This window comes from Bubalus kerabau, chromosome 22 (assembly GCF_029407905.1).
Source record: "Bubalus kerabau isolate K-KA32 ecotype Philippines breed swamp buffalo chromosome 22, PCC_UOA_SB_1v2, whole genome shotgun sequence".
Classification (NCBI taxonomy): domain Eukaryota; kingdom Metazoa; phylum Chordata; class Mammalia; order Artiodactyla; family Bovidae; genus Bubalus; species Bubalus kerabau.
The window spans coordinates 33,917,212-33,936,081 of record NC_073645.1 but is presented as its reverse complement, the minus strand read 5'-3'; the positions used below and the strand labels follow the sequence as shown (position 1 = coordinate 33,936,081).

Genomic DNA, 18,870 nt, shown 5'->3' with positions numbered 1-18,870 from the left:
TATGTCCCAAGACCAACAGAGATGAGAGGAAGCAGGGAAGCAGGGGAAAGGAAGGAGGAGGAGAGAGATAACCTATTGGATCTGATTCTCTGGAGAACTCTGACTCTTACAGCTGGGCCTTCAACCATCTATCTCTGACTGCAAAGCAAGAACTCTTAACAGTGCTGCAATTCTTGAGATACCTTATGTCAACGAAAAATCAACTTGTTTTCATGAAAGTTGAACATCTTCTCCAAGTTCTAGGATGTCTAGAGTTTTTTGTTCTTGTTGTTATTTTACATCCATCTTTTACTTGCCACAGCTTCTGAAATTCTAAAACAGGAAACACTTTTACCATACATGGCTGTCCTAAATCTCATGTTCAGATTCAGTTTCTCACTCACTTATAATAATTTCCAAGTTCTCCCTAAGCACCGAGTCCTGATAAAATGAGGGCCTCCAGTTTAATTTGAACTTTTTGTCCAAAGCAATCACATAATAGGGAATCAAACACGGAGGCAGGAGGCAAGGTGGCTAAGGGGTAAGATTAAGAACTAGGACAACGTAGAATTAAGGGAGAGCTAGAAAAACAACTTTATTCAGCCACCTCTAAGCTCTGTAATGTATAATTATACCCACAATCTCCATCTTTACCATCAAGATTTACATGGAGGCATGAGAAGAATAGGGAAAATGGCCAGGGCCTTCCCTGGTGGTTCAGTGGTTAAGAATCCACCTGCTAATGCAGGGAACATGGGTTCAATCCCTGGGTCTGGAAAAAAGTCCACATGCCATAGGGCAGCTAAGCCTGTAAGCCATGACTATTGAGCCCAGGCACCCTAGAGACCATGCTCTGTAACAAGAGAAGCCACTACAATGAGAAGTTTGTTCACCATAACTAGAGAAAGCCAACGTGCAGCAATGAAGACCCAGAACAGCCAAAAATTAAATAAATTATTTTTTTTAATGAATCATGTTTTTAAAAAAAGAAAGAAAGAAAAATGCCCAGGCAATGAACCAAGAAGAAATTCCATTTTACCACCGGGATCTCTGATACAATGAGAGAAACCAACGTGAAGTGCTTTCATCTCAGCCAGATCCTCCCAGAGTGGCTCCTCCAGCCTTCAGTGGTGGGGAGCTATTACCCATGAATATATCTAGTCTTCTAAGGTAGCCTATTTCTGGTCTCTCCCACTCCTTAGGTTAGATGCTTATGCTCTACTGGATAATGTGGTACCTTCTTTAAAATACCTCAAAATAGTGATGGAATTTGCAGTGCACTTAACAGTCCTCATTTTTGTATGATCTTATTGTCTCTGTTCTATGGCCTGGCCACGTGACTAGCCAAAGAACTGTGAGCAGAAATGATGCGCCATTTCCAGGCCAGACCACTTTTTGCTGTGTAGGATGTTCCCTCTGCTGGAAAATCATAGTGTTGAGGATGGGCTGTTCCATCAGCCTGAATCTCAAAAAGAAGAGACAAGAAGCCAAGTTCCCCAAAGATGTGCAATGGACCTGTACTGTAAGTTGTTACAGCCACTAAGATTTTGGGGTTGTTTATTATTGCAGTGAAACAGAGACTATCTTAAATGAAACAAGTTGTTAAAACTACCTCTTTGGGGCCTTAAAAGGTATATTCAAATTAGATGAGTTAGTCTTTGCTGACCCTTCTGAACCATTCATGAATTGTAGGGCTTGATTCACATCTCTCATCAGGCTTGGTATTGCTAGTCTGAAATACCCTAGCCCTTAAAGTCTACCCTGATTAATTTCCTCCACCACCATCACCACCTAGTCGGCTCATGCATACACTCCCACCCACGTACACATGAGGACTCACACTCACTCATACACATTCCCACATATATACATCTTTCTCCATTTAATGGTGCCGCTTGTTATGGACCCGGCAATCTGGAACCTTCCTTGTTACATTAGTTGGAAGTGACTTTACAGAGCTGCAGAAAGGATTCAACCTAAAAGGAGTGTCCAGAGAGAGTGGCCTCTTCCATTTCACGGCTGTGTGACTGAAGATGGGAAAACACAGCAGATGGAGCTCAGACCGCTGAGTCAGATAAAGACAAATTACAGGAAGAATGAAATGAGCCCTGGAGTCAGGGACAGAAAAGGGAATAATACTGTGGAGACTTGAACAAAATCCTAATCAGGAAAATCACTGGATACTCCCAAACCGGGCAGCCCCTCAGAGTCCCCAGCTAACACTTGGGAAAATGTAGTTGCCCAAGCCTCATCCTGATTGTTCTGCATCTGGATCTCTAGGGACAGAAACAGGGAACATCACAGTTTTACAATCCTGAGGGGCATTCTGATGATGAACCAGGTTGGTGACTCGTTGTAGGTGTGTGTTTGTGTGTGTGTGTAATAAATCATTTTAGTCATGTCTGACTCTTTGTGATTCTATGGACTATAGCCCACCAGGCGCCTCTGTCCATGGGATTCTCCAGGCAAGAATACTGGAGTGGGTAGGCATTTCCAGAGGATCTTCCTGACCCAGGGACCAAACCTATATCTCTTCATCTTCTGCATTGGCAGGCATGTTCTTTTACCACTAGTGCTACCTGGGAAGCCCCAGGGGAGCTATACAGCCCCTTCTACTTGCGAAATCCCTTGGTCTCTATGTAGAGCCAGGCATATAAGAAGTCAGTGTCCCCAGATGTGAAAACAGGTGCTAGTTTGTGCTCAGGTGAATCCTTGTCCATGTTCATCTTTCCAAGCCAGGGATCAAACCCAGATCTCCCGCATTGCAGCTGGATTCTTTACCATCTGAGCCACCAGGGAAGCCCAAGAATACTGGAATGGGTAGCCTATCCCTTAGCAGGTCTTCCCCACCCAGGAATTGAACCGGGGTCTCCGGCATTGCAGGCGGATTCTTTACCAGCTGAGCTACTAGGGAAGCCCTTTGTCCATTAGGTGTACTAGGGAAGCCCTTTGTCCATTAGGTGAACTAATGAGAGGCTTTGATAAATGTAATTGATAAGACATTTGGAGAAAGTATTTTTTTTAATAGCTGTGTTGAGGTCCAGGTTAGAATGAAGGAGAACTTGCTAGAGTTTCGATATTCCTGGACTGTGAAGATAAGTCTGCCAGAAACTAACCTAGGCTTCATGCGGTCAGTAACCTGCGTTCTATCCACTGGCCACATTCTCTAGTCCAGGAAGCACTGGCTTCACGTGTATATGACCGGTCGCCTCACAGAGGCACTCAATCCCAGAAGAGACCCATACTTAGTGTATGCTCTACAGTTACTTTCTTAAAGTTATTAGTAATTTTATTGCTGAATATGGGGGTTTTTTTCAGTGAAGTCTTGAACTGAACTGAACTACGTGACAGTGAAGGATGCTAACGAGCAGAAAAGGTGTATACCAGGCAGCAATACAGGCTGAAGGCAGTCCAGGATGTCATGGGACCCTGTGGGGGAAGCCAGGGCTGGGACTGAGCCAAGGTAGGTGGCGGCAAAGGCAGTAACAGCAGCTGTACGAGCCCCAGCAATAGGAGGCCCCTCGCCGGTCATTCCTCAGAGCTCAGCCCCGTGACATCTGCATAAACATGAACTCTCTGTCCTGAACGCCAGGATAGGAACTGCTGGTGCTCAGGCAATAAACTGTCAGTAAATTATCACAAAATAAAAATGTGCACATGGACATTGCAATAAAGCCTATCCATGAGTTATTGGGAGTCTTCAAAGAATCCAGTTTTAAAAACTGTTGCAACATTTACAACATTGCAAAGCAAATAGCCACAGACTTAAAAATAGAAATTTAATGTTAAGGTTGTCACATTCCATGGAAAAGAACATTTTCATAAGAAACTTTAAAATAACCAATTTTAAAAGAAGGATAGTTTTAAAATTAATGCATCCTGTATGAAGAAAGACAACAGATGACCTAAAAAAGCATTTTGAAAAGTGAAATTGTTAGTCGCTCTGTCGTGTCCAAGTCTTTGAGAACCCCATGAACTGTAGCCCGCCAGGCTCCTCTGTCCATAGAATTCTCCAGACAAGAATAGTGGAGTGGGTAGCCATCCCCTTCTCCAGGGGATCTTCACAACCCAGGAATTGAACCCTGGTCTCCTGCATAGCAGGCAGATTCTTCACCCTCTGAGCCACCAGGGGAGCATTTTGAAATATACATACACAAATTGTGAAGCCACTTTCAGTTGCTCCTGGAATCTTTGCAAGCTACAGGAAATGTCAGAGAAAACATTAAAATGCCATTCTGAAAATTTACATTTAAAATTAAATTCAACTTTATACAAAACGAATTTGTATGGAGAGTTAGATCTTTTTAGAGAACCTGTTAGGCCAGAAACATTGGCTCTAGATATACTGTCTATATATCAAAATGATTCTTTAGAAATTTATCCTAATGCTATTATAGCCAATAAGATACTCTTAGCTGCCAGTAACAGTTACATCAGTAGAAAGATCCTTCTCAAAATTTAAAATTATCCAAAATTATTTGTGATCTTGCACATGCAAACAGCAACTCATGCTGCTGTGAATTATATCAATCGAAAATGAAATTGTGAAAAGTATAAATTTTCATAAATCTGATAAATAGATTCCCAGAAAAGAGAGCCAGAAAAATGTTATGGTCAATCAGGATATCACAGTTTGATAAAGTATTATTTTTTTAACTGTAGTATATAAAATTATGGCAACAAACCTTTTTTTAACTATAATTTTTGGTACTCATGTATCACAACTTACACCATTATGCTTTACAATAAAATATTTTTAAAGGAAAAGGTTTATGTTTAAACCCCTTTAACTATACTTAAAAAAAAAAAAAAAAAAAACAAAGGGCCCACATTTTCATTTTGTATTTAGCCAATCATGTCACCACCCTCCTTGAAGGGTAACTATTCTGAGACTTTGCTGGAAACTTCAAGATGTGCCCAAGATCCGCATCTTGCCAAAGGTTTTCACAGTGATTTCATCAAGTACAAGAGAGTACAGTGCATCCTGTAATGCAAAAACCAGGAACATTACAGCAGTTACGTTCTCAGGGTCTACATCCCTAGGCATTCTAGGGCATCCTTGACGTTGGGTTCTCTTTTTACAATAAGGCCCCCATCTTCTGAAACAGAAGGAGCTGTATTTCAAATTTTCACCAATGATTCATGAGTCCAGCACCTTTAAATAAAAACAGGGCTGAGAGGGAAGAAAGCATCACACTTCTTTGAATTTGGGCCAGTGTTTCCAAATGCAAAGTACTCAACAGCCAATTTCCCCTGGCTTCATAGATAAACAACAAGATGACCTTTTATGTCAGAAAGGAATAGTGAAATTTCCATTTCCTTGTGGAATGTTGGGTTTGAAACCAAGTTTTTCTTTGTTTCTTCTCAAGATAACAATCCACAAAAAATGCCCCCAACAAATGCAAATTATGGGATTCCTGTAGCCAAATCAGATGTTCAAGCAAATGATCTTGCCTCTTTTCTAAACAAAATATTACAATTACTTCCTTAGGAATGTATCCCTGCAGAAACGGAAGTTACCCCTTTCTCTATAATGTTGTGTCCTGGGGCTCCTGAGAAATGTTGCTCTATCCAGCAACTGATATTGTGAAAGCAGGGGATTCCCGCACTCTCTTTACAGACAGTTCAGAACAAACTGAGGCCATATCCCTGAATCTTTTCTGGGAAGGGAGGGACAGGGAATAAAATTTTCCCAGTGGAGAAAAATGAAGCCATTGTCCATACTCCACATATCTTTTGATCCATTCTCTCTTCTTTCCTTATTCCCACAGTTTCTTAAAATTATGGTTCTCAGGCCATACCAGTCTGGGGCTAAACCAAGACGGCCGTAAGAGTCATGTTCCCACCCTCCTTAAAAAAAAAAAAGCAGAATCTGCTGCCTCCACCAAGTCTAACTTTCAGGGGCTTCTGGTTATTCTTTTTTTACAGGATTTCTTTAAATAACAACTCTTCAGGGTGGACTTAAAATAGATTTTGAGTTACAAATTTGGGGTTTACATGCAACCTTCCAAGACTAGGTCAAGTAACATGCAATGAGGTCCACACATGATTCTTTTTTTTTTTTTTTTAAAGGAACTCTTTTTTTTTTTTTTTTTTTTTTAATACTTTTTTGGCCGCATATCAGGGCATGTGGGATGTTAGTTCCCTGACCAGGGATTGAACCTCTGCCCCTTGCATTGGAAGCACAGTCTCAACCACTGGGCCACCAGGGAAGTCCCCACACATGATTCTTTTGCTTTTAATCTCTCACAAAATTTTTTGTTTCACAATAAAATGTTGAGAGAACACTTTTTTAAAACTCTGTTGGGTTCTGTTAAATTTACTTTTAAAAAGCCTTGATATAAGAGCTCTTTGTCAGAGTTCAAAATGTGAGGGCGCTCTCTGCCAAACCATCTAATATTAGAGAAAGAGAACATGATCTCAACCTTGAGGATATGAGAAGGAATGAATAAAAGTAGATTAAGTGACCATGTGCCTTTCTCTGATGCTTGACACCCATCCCATCTCCATTGGCATTATCAATATCAACCTTCATTGCAAGCCCACTGGACCAAAAAGCTTTGTGTTCCTGCCAGCATCAGCACGTTAGCAAAGAATCAGGCAGGGTTGGAGGTACAATGTCCATCTGTGAAACTGCCAGAGGTTAGTGGGCTCTAGATTGATAACAAGCACTGCCGTGACCATGCAAATTCATACAGCCAGACACCATCACGGTGCTTGGCCCAGAACAGCCATAGATATGTATTCATTGGCTGAATGAGTAAGTGGCCTTTATCTAGTGAAAGGTATCACAAACATGGACGAATTCCATCCAAAATCTGGACTGGAAAAGCAACAGATGAGTGGGTCAGACAAGGGCTATGTCAACTCCAAGGAAAGAGAGAGCTCAGAAGATGCTTTAGGAGGAGGGAGAGGCTAACAACTTCACCCAGAGGTAATTCCAGGGAGACTTTCATCTGTTCCCTTGTCACACTGAGAGAAGGGATGAAGATGACACCTATAAGATTGCAGTGCAGATGATTTCAAAGTGGCAGGACTTGATAGATACCAAACAAACAGCTCTGCTGGTGGAGTTACCCTGAGCAATGTAACTCCCTATTCACTTCCAGTGCCTAAGTGGGGAACTGCCTATACCTCCCAAGGTTTAAAAACCACAACAAAATCACTATGAAACTGCCTCCACTGTGAAGAGCTGGGAAATGTACACTGCATAGGAAACTGTCTTCAGAACCAGCATTCCTGCTGACTCATTGATGGTAAAAAGAGGAGGACAAAAAAAGGGTTTTCCCTCCCATCTCCAGCTGAGCAAAGTTGGCTGCACATGAAGTCCAAGCAGCACCAATAGCTGGGTTGGTGATGGTGGTTCAGTAAGACCCTTGAATGGCTGGATGATGAACCTTCTGCACCGACTCTGTTGAGGACTGGCTCCTTGTTCAAGCCAGAAAATTACTCTGTCCATGAATTATATGTTCTCTTTTATTTTTTCCCTTTTTGCTTTAGTAACTCTTGAATCATTATGAATAATTTAAAAATTATAGGCAGTTGTCACGTTATATACTAGTAAGCAAACAATCCATTCAATAAAAATATCTCCAGTAGAAGCCATACTGCCAACGTTATCTTTGCCATATTAAATGCACTCACCACACCAAACAGGACCTTTCCATGTGCTCAGTCGTATCTGACTCATTGCAACCTCATGGACTGTTGCCCGCTGGGCACCTCTGTCCATGGGATTTCCCAGGCAAGAATACTGGAGAGGGTTGCCATTTCCTACTCGAAGGGATCTTCCCAACCCAGGAATCAAACCCATGTCTCTTGCATGTCCTACATTGGCAGGCGGATTCTTTACCACTAATGCCACCTGAGAGATACGTAAAAATATTCACACATCAGCCCTTCCTCCACAAGCATGCATGTATACACAAACACTCTGCATGATTCACTTTATGCCTCATTTCATTTGTTTGTTTACAATAACCAAGATGATTTGGGGAAACTGAAAAAAATTTGGAACTGGACCATTCTTACTTGCTCCTATAATAACACAGCCCACTCAAACTGAAATTCAAAAGGAGATCCTTCCCTTAAGAGAAGAATCGTGGGCTTGCTCTTTTAAATAGAGTTTAGGAAACAGCTACTTTGAAGTCTTTTTTCCTAGTCATCTGACTTCTAATGTCTACTTCCTTTCTGCCCAGAGTTGCCATTTTTAAAGGTAACAGGGGAAGTAAGGTAGAGATTGATAAACCCTATATTGCATGGGGGAAAAAAACTATTTCAATCTCTTCCAGTGAAATTTTACCTGCTTGACTAACTGCTGGCTGCCACTTATATGTATTTAGTGTTGTGTTGAATTCTGAAAGAGATGGGAATACCAGACCCCCTGATCTGCCTCTTGAGAAATTTGTATGCAGGTCAGGAAGCAACAGTTAGAACTGGACATGGAACAACAGACTGGTTCCAAGGAGAAGGAGTACGTCAAGGCTGTATATTGTCACCCTGTTTATTTAACTTATATGCAGAGTACATCATGAGAAACGCTGGGCTGGAAGAAGCACAAGCTGGAATCAAGATTGCCAGGAGAAATATCAATAACCTCAGATATGCAGATGACACCACCCTTATGGCAGAAAGTGAAGAGGAACTAAAAAGCCTCTTGATGAAAGTGAAAGTGGAGAGTGAAAAAGTTGGCTTAAAGCTCAACATTCAGAAAACGAAGATCATGGCATCCGGTCCCACCACTTCATGGGAAATAGATGGGGAAACAGTGTCAGACTTTATTTTTCTGGGCTCCAAAATCACTGCAGATGGTGACTGCAGCCATGAAATTAAAAGACGCTTCCTCCTTGGAAGGAAAGTTATGACCAACCTAGATAGCATATTCAAAAGCAGAGACATTACTTCGCCAACAAAGGTTTGTCTAGTCAAGGCTATGGTTTTTCCCGTGGTCATGTATGGATGTGAGAGTTGGACTGTGAAGAAGGCTGAGCGCTGAAGAATTGATGCTTTGGAACTGTGGTGTTGGAGAAGACTCTTGAGAGTTCCTTGGACTGCAAGGAGATCCAACCAGTCCATCCTAATGGAGATCAGCCCTGGGATTTCTTTGGAAGGAATGATGCTAAAGCTGAAACTCCAGTACTTTGGCCACCTCATGCGAAGAGTTGACTCATTGGAAAAGACTCTGATGCTGGGAGGGATTGGGGGCAAGAGGAGAAGGGGACAACAGAGGATGAGATGGCTGGATGGCATCACTGACTCGATGGACATGAGTCTGGGTGAACTCCGGGAGTTGGTGATAGACAGGGACGCCTGGCATGCTGCGATTCATGGGGTCGCAAAGAGTCGGACACGACTGAGTAACTGAACTGAACTGAGTGTTGTGTTTTCTCCACCTTCATGAAAATATACAGAAGCTGAGCCTCTGTAGAGACATAAAAGCATAGGATTTTGAAATGATAAGAAACTAAGGGATGGAATGGGGAGGGAGGAGGGAGGAGGGTTCAGGATGGGGAACACATGTAAACCTGTGGCGGATTCATTTTGATATTTGGCAAATCTAATACAGTTATGTAAAGTTTAAAAATAAAATAAAATTAAAAAAAAATAATAATAAAAAAATAAAAAATAAAAAAATAGAAAAAAAAAAAAAAGAAATAAATTATTATAGGCACAAAAAAAAAAAAAAAAAAAAAAAAAAAAAAAGAAACTAAGGGATCTTCTAAGGCTGACTATTCACTCTACTAAAATAATTAGCTGTGGAGTCCCTTAAAAGGACAAGCTCCTGTGTGCCTTTAAAATGGAATTGAATTACAAAAAATAAATTCACATAGATACACTCGCTTCTATATTCCAGGAATATGTTCACTATACATAGTAAAGTGTTAATGTTATTCACTCAGTTGTGTCCAACTCTTTGCAACCCCGTGGATTATAGCCCTCCAGGCTCCTGTCCATGGAATTCTCCAGGCAAGAATACTAGAATGGGTAGCCATTCCCTTCTCCAGGGGATCTTCCCAACCTAGGAATTGAGCCCAGGTCTCCTGCATTGCAGGTGGATTCTTTACCATCTGAACCACAAATTAAAAGGGGACCTGTAACATTATTTGGTTTATCTGGTGAAAGCTATAATGCAAAAGGGCAAAATGAAGGTTCTGTGATCATCTTACCTCTGAGAAAAAAGTGGTGGTTACAGCTATCAGGCCTGCTCCCACCCCAAGGCCTTCCCGTTGTTCCTCCTTCTACTTAGAACACAGCTTTTCACAGATTATGGATGCCTGAATCCCTGCTTCATCCAGGTCTCTATTCAAATGTTCTTAGAGAAAGTTTCCCCCTGGTTATTCCAGCTAAAGTAGTGCCCCCCCCCCACTCCAATGCTGCCTTAATTCTCTTCATCAGGCCGATCCCTACCTGGCTTATTAGATCCTTTCATAATCAGCTGCCCCTGACTAAAGCATAAGCTCCATGAAGAGAGGGTTGTTGTTGGTTTTTTATGGTTTTTGTTTTTTTTTTTTTCAGTTTTGTTCACTAGTGATATTTCCAGCAGCATCTAGAACTGTGCTTGGCACACATACATTAATAAATATTGCAGAAGTGAATGAAGGAACAGCCAAGCGAAGGAGTACTTGGAATACCTCAAGCATTTCTCACGTGGCCGGGTGCCTGTCACTATTGCAAACATGACGTTCCTACCCCGTGAGGGAGCGCTCTGCTTTGACAGTTCTTTCCAAATGACAGTGGGTATGAAACACGTTTTGTAATTCCTCTGACCTCTGACCTCTATTCTTTTTTTTTTTCTTTTTTGGAGTATTAATGCTTTACAATGATACATTAGTTTCTGCTGTACAATGATTAGATGATTGATTATCTTTTCTCCCTATTTCCTCAGCTACTCAAAAAAAAAAAAAAAAAAAAGCCTGCTAGGTACCAGACAATATATATGAACAAAGAGGGAATGACTGAATAGTATAGTGAGAGACAGGATGAGCCTGAGTGTCAAAGAGGGAAATGTGAGCCAATCAGGGGACATGTTCTGAAGGACAGATGAGGGTAGCCAGACAAGCATGGAGAAACAGGCATCCTAGAAGGAGGAAACAAAAGACACACGTATCAGAACAGCAGAAATGAAAGGAAAGGAGCTAGCTAAAAGGCAAAGAAGAAGAACAGATGAAATTTGAGTTCTTGCTTTGGGTGAATGAAAAGCCTTTTGTAAAGGTCCAGCTCCTAATTGCCTAGAACCCAAACACAGACTGTTCTGTAATGATCCTTACTGGTCTCATGGGTAGCAGCCACCACAGTCTGTCCTGATCACAGCTGCGGGCAGACCCCACGAAAGGCAGGACAGCTGGTGTCCCAGGCTATGTGTGGGACAGAAACTGTTGCCTGAGCAGGCAGTTCTGCAAACTGTCAGATAAAGCCAAGCCTCACCTGGCTAGACTTTCACAACCAGGAATTTGATGATAACCTTGGTAGAGATCATCTGCCTGATTTCATTTTCTGGTCTGTGAACAAAGAGAGGCAAGAAATGATACACATAGTTGTTCAGGTCCTCAAGTTCCCTGTAGCTCACCTTAGCCCCAAATACATCCAGTTCACAGTTTTACACCTGATTTTATGAAGAAACCCTATAGGCAACTACAGAAAACCTAGCCTGTATCGGACATGATACCCAGTGCTCTTGGGTTATGATCTCAATAGACCTGATAACAGCCCAGTGAGGTCACAACACTCATTCCCTTACGGATGAGCAAATGGAGGATTTGAAGAGGTATCATGGCTTTCCCTAGAGCCATTAACTACTGAGTAAAGAAGCTGAGAGCCTCAAGGCTAAATCTGTCTGACATCTAAGTCTAGCGGCCATGCTCTACCCCCTTACATCCAGCTACCTGGTCAGCAAGGTACTCATAAAGCCAGAGGTATTTATTTGGCAGGATGCAAAGTCAGGACACGATTTGAGAGAACGGATGACAGGGCAGTGGCGAGGAAGGACACTGCACTTGTCCTCGTGGAGCCCCAGGGCCCCAGTGTTCTACTTCCCACAGCCCGGTGTCCCTTTTGCCAGCGCCTCATCAGGGCCAGGGCCAAGTCCCAGGATCTGACTCTGTCCCTGGATCTGGTCTTCAGTCCAAGCACACAGCATCCAATTAACACAGCATCCTAAGGAGTTTTTAATGAGGTATAAAGGTTTTAATAAAGGTTTTAAGACAAAAGATGTGAAACAAAGCATATACAAAATCTAGACACCATAGGGTTGCTTTTTTCTTTTTAACATTTTCTGCTTCTTCCATAGGTCTTAAATATATGAGAATAAAGAAATACACCTTGATAGAGTAACTAGCTATATAGCTCCTTTTCCTCTGAACAACTAGGTAACTGGGAAGATATACAAACAATGGTTTCCAAATATGGAACAACAGTCATTGCAAAGCTCTAATCTTGGGGGGGGGGGGAGAAAATAAGAGCAGCCCTGTTTTCGCCCTAGTTCTTGACCAGAGGAACTTTACAGACTGTAGACGGAGGAGAATCTCAAGCAGGTGGACAGTCTTGCTGCACTGTGGATACAGACACTTGGGTCTGAGTGTGCTGGGACAGCTGGACTTCGTGGAGGCAAAATTCCAGAGAAGAGAGAACTGGGCAGAGAAAGAGCTTCAGGAAACTCTTTAATGCACAAGTATGAAGGTGTGCATTAACAGGGCGAAACTCCACAGAACCAGGGACAAAATGACCAGGGATCTGTAAGCTGAACACTTGGACAGCTGAAAAGACTGAAAGAAATGTAAGTCCTAACCAGCCAGGGCAGTGACTCATCACTGATCAGCACTCAGTAGAGAGTCCAGAGGACCATGTCCTCACAGTGGGGCTATACCAGATCTAGAATAAAGGCTTCTATGGTATTGCCCTAACAGAGCTGAAAACAAGCCCTGAAAGAGGGAGGCTGTTTCCCAAGCAACTTAACTCCCTGCCAGAACACAGCCTCATTAAAGGACACTCATTAAGGGAAACAAAACAAAACAACAACACTCTTATGGGCTGAACTGTATCCCCCCAAATTCATAGGCTGAAGCACTAACCCCTCTCCATGTGACTATATTTGGAGATAAGGCCTCTTAAGAGGTAATTAAGCTTTAAATGAGGTCATAAGCCCTAATCCAATATGACAAGTGTCTTCATAAGAAAAGGAAGAGATCTCATGGAAGCAGGCACACAAAAGGAAGGCCATTGTGACTGTACTGGAAAAAATCAATCACATGAAACATCCAGAAATAGTGGGTAAGATTTTTTTAAACATCTATTATAAACATGCTAAAGAATAAAGAAAGGCTTCCCAGGCAGTTCAGTGGGTAAAGAATCCACCTGAAATGAAGGAGTCATAGGAGACGTGAGTTCAATCCCTGGGTCGGGAAGATCCCCTGGAGAAGGAAATAACCCACTCCAGTATTCTTGCCTGGAGAATCCCACGGACAGAGGAGCCTGGTGGGCTAGAGTCCATAGGGTCACAAAGAGTCAAAAACTACTGAAGTGAGTGAGTTACATAAAGAATTACATGACTATAATGCAGATATAAAAAACATGAAAAAAGAACTGAATGAAACTTCTAGACATGAAATACAGACCAAAGTGAAAATTTTACTTAATGTAGTTGTATTAGCCAGGGTTCTCCAAAGAAACAGAGACAATCTGAGATAGGAATTACTTTAAGGAACTGCCTTGCATAATTATGGGATTCCCTGATAGCTCAGTTGGTAAAGAATCTATCTGCAATGCAGGAGACCCCAATTCAATTCCTAGGTTGGGAAGATTCGCTGGAGAAGGGATAGGCTACCTACCCCAGTATTCTTGGGCTTCCCTTGGGGCTCAGCTGACAAAGAATCCGACTGCAGTGCAGGAGACCTGGGTTTGATCCCTGGATCGGGAGGATCTCCTGGAGAAGTGAAAGGATACCCATCCCAGTATTCTGGCCTGGAGAATTCCATGGACTGTATAGTCCATGGGGTCGCAAAGAGTCGGACACAACGAGCAACTTTCAACTAATTTGCATAATTATGGAGGCTGGAAAACCCAAGATCTGCAAGGTGGGCTGGCATCCTAGAGACCCAGGGAAGAGTCAGTGTTGCAGTTCAAGTTTAAAGCCATCTCCTATGAGGCTTCCTTCTTGCTCAGGGGAGGTCAGTCTTTGTTCTGTTAAGTCTTTCAACTGATGGGATGAGGCTCCCCCATATCATAAAGGGCAATCTGCTTTCCTCAAACTCAAGAATGATGTCTTTAATCAAGAACACATAATCCTAAATGCCTTTGTACTAAATAAGAAAGCTTCAAATTACACAAAACTTCAAATAACAACCCAAAAGGAAAAATGGACAAGTCTAAAATTAGAGATAATAAAATCCTTCTTATTAATTAAAGTAGCAAAATAAAAATCAATTAAGTACATAGAAGATTTGAACAACACTTTGCAACAACTTAACCTGATAGACATTTGTAGACACCACACTCAAAAACAATAAAATACACATTGCTCTCAAGTGCTCATGGAAATGTCACTGTGATATGTAATCTGGGCCATAAAATAAATTTCAATAAGTTTGAAAGGACTGAAACATGTCAAGTATGTTTTCTGACCACCTTGAAGTTCAGTTAGTCATAAACAAGAGAAAATACGGTAAATCTTCAAATATTTAGAAAATAAGCAAACAGACTTGTAAATAACCGATGGGCCAAAGAAGACATTACCAAGGAAACTAGAAAATATTTGGAACAGGATGAAAGGGAAAAACCAGTGTATCAAAAGCTGTGTCATACAGCAAAGCAGTCCTTGGAGGGAAATGTATAAGTTTAAAGATGTATATGAGTAAAGAAAAACAATCTAAAATAAAGGGCCTAAATTTACATGTTAAAAGCTAGAAAAAAGCAAATATAAGTCTAAAATAAGTAGAAGTAATGAGATAATGAACAAAAATTAATGAAACAGAGCTGACCAAAAAAAAAAATGGAGAATAGCAACAGAACAAAAAGTAAGTTTTTTGAAAAAAAAAAGAGTTAAAAAAAAAAAAACAAAAAAGAATACCACAAAATGTTAACATTTCTTTTTCTTGGATATTTAGATTATAGTCATTTGATTGTATTCTTTATATTTCATATCGTCTAAATTTTTAAATGAACACCAGTTACAGTCATCATCAGAACATCAACTCTATTTTTAAAATGACCATTTCTGTGTTTATTTCAGAAGAATTTCAAAGCCTTGCTCTGAACTGTCTTTCAGAATTGTCTTTCCTAAAGACAGAATTGTCTTTCCTAAAATCTGTTGACCAGGTAAAGTAACTCAGAGAGGGGACACCTCCTACCCAAGTTTACCGCTTTAGGACAGAGGTCCCCACTCCACTCCTGACAGCTCCAGTCCTGGAATAAACACTCCTGTTTCTGTCCACTACACCCTGTCATGTCCCAGAGAGTGTGATATACCATGAATCCTTGGAACCCACCAGCACTTCAAAGTAGAACTGACCCCCTTCTCTGCGTTTCCCTCTCCTGCTCTCTCACTCTCCAAATAAAGTCTGACCCCTTGTCTTCCTCACCTAGACAGGCCCCTCCCCTCTCCCTCTCATCCTCCCCGCTGCAGGTCAGACCTACCGTTCTCTCTCTCTGCCCCAGAACAGCTGTTACTTCCATGTGGTAGGAGGAAGTAATATGTGACATGTCCCACTGTATTCTGCAGCACATCTTCTCAGTATCAAATGTGATACTAGACCTGATTCCCATTTGGCAACTTGTGTGTATGTCCAGTTGGTCAGAATCCTGAGAAAAGGGGAGGCCTTGCCTAACCTCCTGTCCAATATACTACTGAATTCATAACCTGCTCCCCCAAGATGACACATGCTTTTTCCTGATTGAATTGTACATGTGTGACAAATGAAGCTAATTTATGACACAATCTCTAGAAAAACTGGGTTTATCTAGATACTGTGATGCCAAAGACATAAAGCCTGAGTATTACAGTTGGTAAATCTGTTTTTCACAGGGGCACAGGTTAACAAGTCTAAAATTACTTATATGCTAAGACTGAACAATAGATAAATACATTACACATAATGAAAATCATATTTTTCACTATAAAAGAAAAAAGACACAAACAAGGGAGGGGAAGTCTAAAGTGAACCCTGCTGGATTCGAGTCACAGAAATCAGTAGAAACTCATGATTTATTCAAACACATATACAAATGAATACAGAAACAAATGTCGATATGGAATATTACATATGTGTATATGTGTATACTGTATATATCATTTTTCTAGCTCTGTACACTCAGAAAACCTAGAATCAATGATATCCCAGTGGCAATGAGCACAGCTAATACCCAGATCTTGGGTTTTTAAATATCATTTTCCAATAAAAGGAAGTGACTGATTCTAAGTCTGGGGACTGAAGCATCTCATAGTTCTAGGAGGTAAGAGACTGCTTAAAAAAGAAAAATATATAAGCCAGTAACAGAAAGACAAATACTGCACAATTCCACTTATAAGATGCAAGTAAAATAGTCAAATTCATAGGCTCAAAGAGTGAAATGGCAGTTGCTAGAGGCTTGGGGCAGAGGAAACAGTTACTAGTCATTGGGCAAAAAGTCTCAGTCAAACAAGATGAATTAGCTCTAGAGATCTGCTAGACAATATTGTACCTATAGTCAACAATAATCTATTACAGAAAAACTCCAGTTTTAAAAAGCAAGGAACAAGAGAAACAGAAAAAAAAACACACTATTAGCACACTACAGCAACAGCGCTGCAGGCAATATCCTTTGGCTGCTGATTAGTCACTAAGCAGTTTCAACTCTTGCAACCCCATGGACTGTGTAGCCCACCAGGCTCCTCTGCCCATGGGATTTCAAATTGATCGGTAAAATTTTAAGGAGAAACAGGATATTTGCATAGCCTCAAAGTGTAACTACTGAAATATTTACTACCTACTGTGGAACTTTGCATATGTCCACAAATTCTTTGATACACATCCCTCTAGAAGGTGGAGTTTACTTTCCCTCAGCTTGAGTGATGGCTGGACTTAGTGGCTCACCTCTAATGGACAGAGTACTGAAAGGGGAAAAAAGGCAATTTTACAGTTGTAAAAGCCTGGCAGACACTGCTTTTACTAACTGAACAAAGTTAATAACACCAACATTTGGTCATACTGACATCATATAACCCATGATATGAGGTAGTGAATTATCATCTGAGATATTCTTCCCCAATATCCATAACCTTAGTCTAATTATGAGAAAATAGACAAAACCAAATTGAATGCTTATAAAACCAGCTTGAACATCAAAAAAAAAAATTTTTTTTAAGCCAAATTGAAGAACACTCTACAAAATATCCCAACAGCATTCATCAAGGGTGTCAAGGTCACGAAAGACAAGGAAATCCCACCCCCCCCAAAAAAAACTGTCACAGGCTAGAGGAGACTAGAGAGATAAGACAGAGTAAGGCGGTATCTTGGACTGAATTCAGAAACAAGAGAAAAGGATACTCATGGAAAAACTTGAGATATGAAAAAAAGCCTACAGTATAGTATATAGTACTGCACCAACATTAATTTTTTAGTTGTAAAAATGTACCATGGTTACATAAGAGTTACCATTAGAGGAAGCAGAGGGAAAAGTATGTGAGATCTCTCTGTACTATCTTCACAATTTTTCTTATAAATCTAGAGTTACTGCAAAAGGGAAAAGGGGGTAAATACGGCCTCAGTCAGCAAAGCCAAAAGTTCAGCTTTGAAAGATTAATAAAACGGATGAACTCCTAGGACAACGGGTCAATAAAAGGGAAATGCAATGAATAATGAAACAAATCAAAAGAAGATCTCTACATAGAACACAACAATGCATTGTGAAATAGGTAAAGAAAATTCAAATAAATGGAGGGATATATCATGTTTGTGAGCTGAAAAAGTTGATGTCAAAAAGATATCAAATTCCAAATTGATCTACCAGTTGTGAGGACTCTCACTCAAAATTTCAGTAGGTTTTGCTTTGGAAATGGAAAAGTGATTCTAAAATCAATACAGAAATGTGCAGAGAAAGGGAAAAGTCTTGAAGAATAACAACAAAGGACTTATGTTACCCAAAGTTAAAGCTTCGGTTATTAAAACGGTGTGCGACTGGCATAGAGACAAACTGGCAAATGACACAGAGGATAGTCCAGGGACATAAACACACAGAGACACAGTCCTCGGGGCCATAATGAAAGTGAACGTGCAGCGCAGAAGGGAAGGCCACTGTTCTAAACTATGGGTGCTGACTCGATTGAATATCCATGTGGGGAAATATATAAGTCTTGATTCCTATCACATACTACCCACAAACATCAGTTTCAGATGAACTGTTGGCATAAATGCTGAAGCTAAAAACATAAGACTTTTATAAGAAAATACAGAGAATATGTTTATTACACTGGCCTAGACAAACATGTCTTAAATAGATCACAAAAAGCTCTAGCCAGAAAGTAAAAAAAATCGATAAATCATGCTACATTAAAATTGAGAACATCCACTCATCAAAGACATCATTAGATTTTTTTAAAGCCACGGATATATGTATTTGCAATGCATTTTCTAACAAAAGACTCATCCAAAACATATAAAGAAACCCTATAATCATTAAGTAGAAGACAGCCCAATAAAATAGGCCAAAGACTTGAAAAGGTGTTTCACAAAACAGAATATCCAGATTAGCTAAAGTAGATGAAAAGGTGATTGGGTTCATTTAGTCATCATGGAAAAGCAAAGTTAAACAGTTACAATAAAAAAAAAAAAGTTACAATCAGATACCACCATGCCCCCACTAGAATTGACTTGAGTTCAGTCGCTCAGTTGTGTCCGACTCTTTGCGACCCCATGAATCGCA

General features: G+C 40.7%; 1 long non-coding RNA gene across 1 annotated transcript in view; it reads right to left on the bottom strand.

The window, feature by feature from the left end:
* Positions 1-3,761: 3,761 nt before the first annotated feature.
* The window catches only part of LOC129636669 (uncharacterized), a 31,894-nt gene continuing 16,785 nt past the window's right edge, over positions 3,762-18,870 (bottom strand). The window contains exon 4 of the long non-coding RNA XR_008707070.1: positions 3,762-4,177. This is a non-coding gene — a long non-coding RNA (uncharacterized LOC129636669). The remainder of the gene's footprint in view (positions 4,178-18,870) is intronic.